This window comes from Planococcus citri, chromosome 4 (assembly GCF_950023065.1).
Source record: "Planococcus citri chromosome 4, ihPlaCitr1.1, whole genome shotgun sequence".
Lineage (NCBI taxonomy): Eukaryota > Metazoa > Arthropoda > Insecta > Hemiptera > Pseudococcidae > Planococcus > Planococcus citri.
The window spans coordinates 29,086,320-29,092,319 of record NC_088680.1 but is presented as its reverse complement, the minus strand read 5'-3'; positions in this window follow the sequence as shown (position 1 = coordinate 29,092,319).

Here is a 6,000-nt window from a genome sequence, read left to right as displayed (position 1 = left end):
TTGCAAAAAAATCCACTTTGATATCAAAATTGCCAAGAAAAATCTGTTCGGTGTCAAAACTATGTATATCAAAATAACTCGATCTTTTTTATCAAAATTGCCAAAAAATCTTGTTTTTTTCAAAGATTGCTGAATAAACAAACCTTTTTTCTTGGTCAAAATTACCAGAAATGCTTATTTTTTGTCGCAAAGAAATAATTTTTTTTGATCAAAATTACAAAAAAAATATTTTATAATCAAAATTACCAAAAAATTTTGCTCCTTTGTCAAAATTACAAAAAATACAATTTTTTCTCTAAAAATAACTGCACAAACACTATATTTTTTTGTCAAAACTGCCAAAAAATCCTCTTCTTTGTTTTCAAAATTACCATAATTAAATTCTAGTTTTTTTCCGAAATTCCAAACCTGTTTTTTGTTGCTATAATTTGCCCAAAAGTTTCGTTGTTTGTTTGCAAAAATTGCAAAAAATCCTACTTCTGTCTGAAATTGTGATTTTTTTGCTAAAATTAAAAGAAATTCTTAATTCGGGAAATCAGATTCAAGAATTCAGTAGTCAGGAAAATGAAAGTCAGGGATAATGGATTCAGGGGATTGTCCCAGATTGCATTTTTTGTGTCACTCTTTTTCATGAATGCTGCATAAGAAACCTTACCTACTTCTTAGTAAAAGTAAACTCAACTTGATGCATGATACGTGAAAAATACATAGAGAATTTTTTTTTTTGTGAATACGAGTGATTATAAGATGGTAAAGTTTTCCCTCAGAAGCTCAATTTCGGAAAATCTCTCTTCCTCTCCTCTACCATTTCAAAGTTACTTCACGAATAGTTTCTTCTGTTATAAAATAATGAACCCCTAAAAAAAGAGTAAAAACTGAAGTTTGCCAAAAATAGGTTTTTGGAAGGAAATATTCATCTTTTCTAAAACGTACAATCATATCGATTTGGATTTTCCCAAGCAATTAATTATCCTCGTAATTTTTTAAAAATCGCCCAAAAATCACTGAAAAAATCTAATTTTTTATGCATTTTCCAAATGTGTATGAAAATTTATTTTTGCATTATTATGATTGAAAATTGACATTCTTTAGAAGATAATTTCTCCAAAAATTTTGAAACATTTAGCTTTCAGCAGAAAAAAGAAAGAAAGGGTCAAATATTCGCCAATTCTCAAATTTTCTCCTCATTTTTTCAAGTTTGTCTTACAATAATGACAAATACAAAAATCGAATAATTAAAATATTGCAATGAAAAAGGTCAAGAAATTCGTTTTTCACGACATCACGTCTAAAATCCTTGAAAAATTAATAAAAATCTCAACGATAAAGTTATTTTACTGCAGGAACTACGATATTCCCCTTGTTTTAATACGTTTGGAAATTCCTTCTCAAAAGCATAGGTACCTACTATTGTTTTCATTTTCAAGTGTTTTTTTCCTTCAGCATAGTCTCCTTCCTTATGCATAAATTTTCTACCGTTTTTCCATTTTGTATTGTGCTATTTGCATAATTTTTTTTTCAACGTGTTTAAATTTTTATTTACATTGCTATAATAACGAAAAGTTTTAATCGTTTGGAATGAATTTTACGTTATTTTCAATTTACGATTATGTGCTGGGGAAAAACTGCCTACATTTGAATTAATTTTCATGCATGTTTGAACGACGTTTCGTTAGAGACGTTATTTTATTGGTTTTTGGAGTTACAACGTACTTCTTTTGAATAATTTGAATGATTTTTTTCCCATAAGCATTTGAGAAAATTGTTCATCAATATTGGTAATTCCAAATCCTGAGCAGATTTGAAAAAAATATGTAAGGTACACCTATAATTTTATTTTTTTGAGATAATGAAAAATATTTTTCAATTTTTCACGTCATTCTTTGGAAATTGTATTAAAATGTGAAGCCTTTTCCTATAGACGATTTTTTTCGATAAATTATGTCTGAACATGTTTGTTCATTTTAATTCAAAAATTATTGTTTTCAGCAATCTTGAAGATTCTTCAATAAAATAGCCTAATTGCAATTTGAAAACATTTTCACAACTAATACTGAAACATACGTGATTTTTCATTAAAAAAAAAAAAAACAAAAAAAACATAGATGCCCACATAAAAAAACAAACAAAAATTCAACACAAGAAAAATGCACAAAGCAAATCGTAATAATAAAGAAAAAAGGTTTCGCTTTTGAATTATTTTAACGAGCTAACCGGAAAGAGAAAGTTTTAGCCGAGAAGTTTTCTCGCACAATGTACCAAGTACTGGCACCGTACAATCAATAATGAATAATTATACGTTAAATATTTCGCGAAAAATAGCAGCTTTTAAAAAACGGAAAAAATACCACGTTGATCGATGAAAGCAGAAAAATGAAACGACAAAGGAAAAGAAGCAGCGATTTTTCGCTTCTAAATAGAATCTAAACGAGCCAAGGGGAAACGGATATGATAAAGAGATTTTTATCGTCGTACTAATTGCTTTTTTGTTGTAAAAAAGTTCACGCTGCTTCAAATATTCGTTTCCTGTTACCAAAAGAATTGGGAAATTTTTTCAAATGGTCGAAAAGTTTAAAAGCTTTAGGAGAGTTTTTTTTTCACCAGTATCGTTTATTGAAAACCGACACGAAAATTGGTATTTTTTTACGGATTCGACGACGTGTGGTATATTTTTCTATAGGGTTTTCCAAGTTTTACCATTCCCAAGGATGAATAAACGGACGTGTAGGGTTTGGAAAGAGGTAAATGCGCAAGGTTTAAGATTGTCAAAGTAGTTGCAGTGTCTTCTATAGAGTGTATTCGATGTTTATCTGCGAGGTTTCCATATGACGAGGTTTCTTAACAAATACGTGAAGAATTTTTCAAATATACTGATTTCCTTGTTAAAGGTTATTCCGAGCTTTTTTTTGTTTTTCTCTTCTTTTTATCACCCAGATCTGAATATTGAATTGTATACCGTATGTTTGTTTAGTGTTGTATTGACAATTGACATTTTATAGTCGCTGCGAAGAATGGAATTTTTAGATGTCACTTGGGAATCCTAAATGCTGGAAAAATCCACCGCCACGAAATGAAAACGTGTAAAGCGAATTTGGGCAAACTGATTTCTCAAATTATTCAAACATATTCCCAAAAAACTCATCAATTCTCTTCAACAGTGTTTCGCTGGAATTTTTTTTTCGGTGCAAAAAATGAATAAATTAGGATGAAAAATTCGCCTAAATTAATTCGTTTAACCGAGGCTATTTGCAAATTTTATCTCTCTGCGGTCATAATTACGTTGTAAAATTTGATTTTAACCGCATAACCTTGAATCTCATTGCGGAGATGGTGAAATTCGCATGGGATTTAAAGCTCGTGTATATATTAGCCAGCGTAAAAACCTCGTTTTGGCGATGTAAAGTTAAAAAAGTCAAGGTTCCCAGTTTCTTAAACGTACAGAAAATGCTGACTGTTGTGTTTTTAGAATTTATTTCCAAAGTATCATCGTTAGCTATAGTAAGAAAATGTTACCAATTTTTCCCAGCTTTTATTCTTTTAAATTCGACTTTAAATTCATTCAGTTCTTGAAAGTAAATTTATGGAAAATCAGGCGATGAAAAAATTGACAGAAGAGTTTGCAAAAAAGAGCAGATACGGAGAATTTTATACCTCTACACGTGGATATTTTTCAAAATTTTTTATATCTTGTTTACTCTTTGATGTTCTTTTTTTGCCTCTATCTGTCCAATTAGTAACAAAGGTAGGATATTATACCAATTTGTTTTTTTTTTTACGATCGGAGATATTTTTCCACGTTGGAAAATTTAAAACTTGTATACTCGTAGCTCGTGGATAAATTTATGCACAATTTTTCGTGTTTGGAGGGTCAAAAAATTTTCCAAGGTTGAAACCTTTACTTAGTAAAAAATTATTTATTTTCGACCTTTTTTTCGAAGGGGAAAATCTTGTTTTTGCACGATATGGTGAATTTCAGTTTTTCTAAACCTACAACAAACGAGTGTCACGTGTCATTTCCAAATTTTTGGTACCTATCTTAATCATGTTTAAAGTCATGGTATCCAACGGAATTTTTTTTCCGAAAAAATCACTACTTTTTTCGCTACTTTTTTTAAATCAAATTTTCAGGGTATCCATCATTTTTGGCAAGTCATTTTCCCTGAATTTTTCACGTTCTCCAGATCATTTTTTCCAATTTTTCATACGTAGGTACCTACCAGTTATACCCCATACTTTAATTATTTAAAGAAGAAGTTGTCGGGGGGGGGGGGATAATTTTTTTTTATAAGTTTCTCTTCAAACTGAGTCGAAAGCTTTTGAAAATGTTTATTTCGAGATGCCTAAAAACAAAATTCATTTTTTGGTTTTTAAAATTTTGAAATTTAAATGTCGCTTTTTTGAAGGAAGTTGATTTTGAAAAAGAAAACAAAACATGCCCAAGCGAGGGCGAAAGCTTTGAAAAATTTGTTTTTCGAGAGGTTTAAAAACGTTGTTTTTTAGTGAGAAGTTTATTTTTTGGCTTTAAAAGTTGATTATTTAAAAGAAATTTCCATTCTGATTTCAAAAAAGAAAACAAGCCCAAGTGAAGCAAGGGAAAAAGTCTTTGAAAATTTGTGTATCGGAGAAGTAAAAAATAATGTTTTTCTTTTATCACAGGTCCATACTTATCCGAAATTTCTAATTGATCAATTTTTCAAAATTCCAGAGATTATTCGTAAAAATTGTAAAATTTAACTTTTCTAGACCGATCAGATTCCCTAATTTTTCCAGGCGTTCCAGGAAAATGGACACCCTGATTAACAAAGTCAAATTTTTCACAGGAAAATTTTCAAAAAAATTGAAATTGGTAGAAAAATTGTATAGGTACCTACCCTTAATTTTTTTCCAATCAAAATTATTTTTAAAAAAACAATAAAAATGAACACATTAATAATTTTTTTATTTTTTCACTACCTTAATTTAAAATCACTACCTACTTTTTCACTATGTACTTTCACTACCTGTTAGATACCCTGTTAAGGCACTGATGGAAGGAAGGGAGAATAGAGGAATCGAACCGAAAAAATAAATTAATAATTTTCAAATTCAACCCCTTAAAAATAATAAAAATCAGTAGGTTACTTCAATTGAACATTTTTTTTTCAACTTTGACTGAAATGGAAAGAGGCTTTGTACCCACAAGAGGAGTATAAATGAAATACCACATTGAAAATTACTTCTTCGAACAAGAAATAACAAAAGGTTTTCAATATAATTTTTCTACTTTTGAAACTATCGCTTTCAACTTTTGGACTTACCTTATCTTAAAAATAATTTGAAAAATTGAAAGATCATAACCGGGTAAGATAAGCGAATTACCTCCCCCCCTCCCACGGCTAGGATTTTGAAATTAACTGGTTCTTGGGGTACATAAAGTGAATAGTTTTGATTGGAATTTATTTCTCGTAATATCCAATTAACCTAAATTTGGACCACATTCGTAAATTTTCTCAATTTTTCATTGTTTTTGTTCTAAAAATTAAGTTTTGCCATGTTTTAGACTATAAAGAACAACTTTTACTGATTAGTTTCAAAATAAGAAGATACCTAGAGCCATTTCTCCTATTTCACCTGGCGAAATATCTTTTAGAAAAAAGGGAGGATTCTAGCTTTTCTGAATGTCTGAAATACAGAATTTCGCCAACTCCGAGCATGAATTCTGGCTTCACTTTTCAAAACGACTGCATTTTGGAGCATTTTGCTAAATTTACGAAAAGAGCACTTTTCAAGTGGGTTGCCTTTGATTTTTTTTTTTTTTGGAAAATTGAAGAGAAGATTCGATGAAAAGTTGTGAGCCGAGGGGACCTCAAATGATGTCACGAAAAATATTGAATCTTCAACTTCAACTTCACCTTCACTTCACCCATCATCACTTTTCTATCAAATTTTACATTAAAAATCAAAAAAAAAAAAAAAATACGAACATTTTTTTGGTGATGGTTAATTATAAATACGTACACA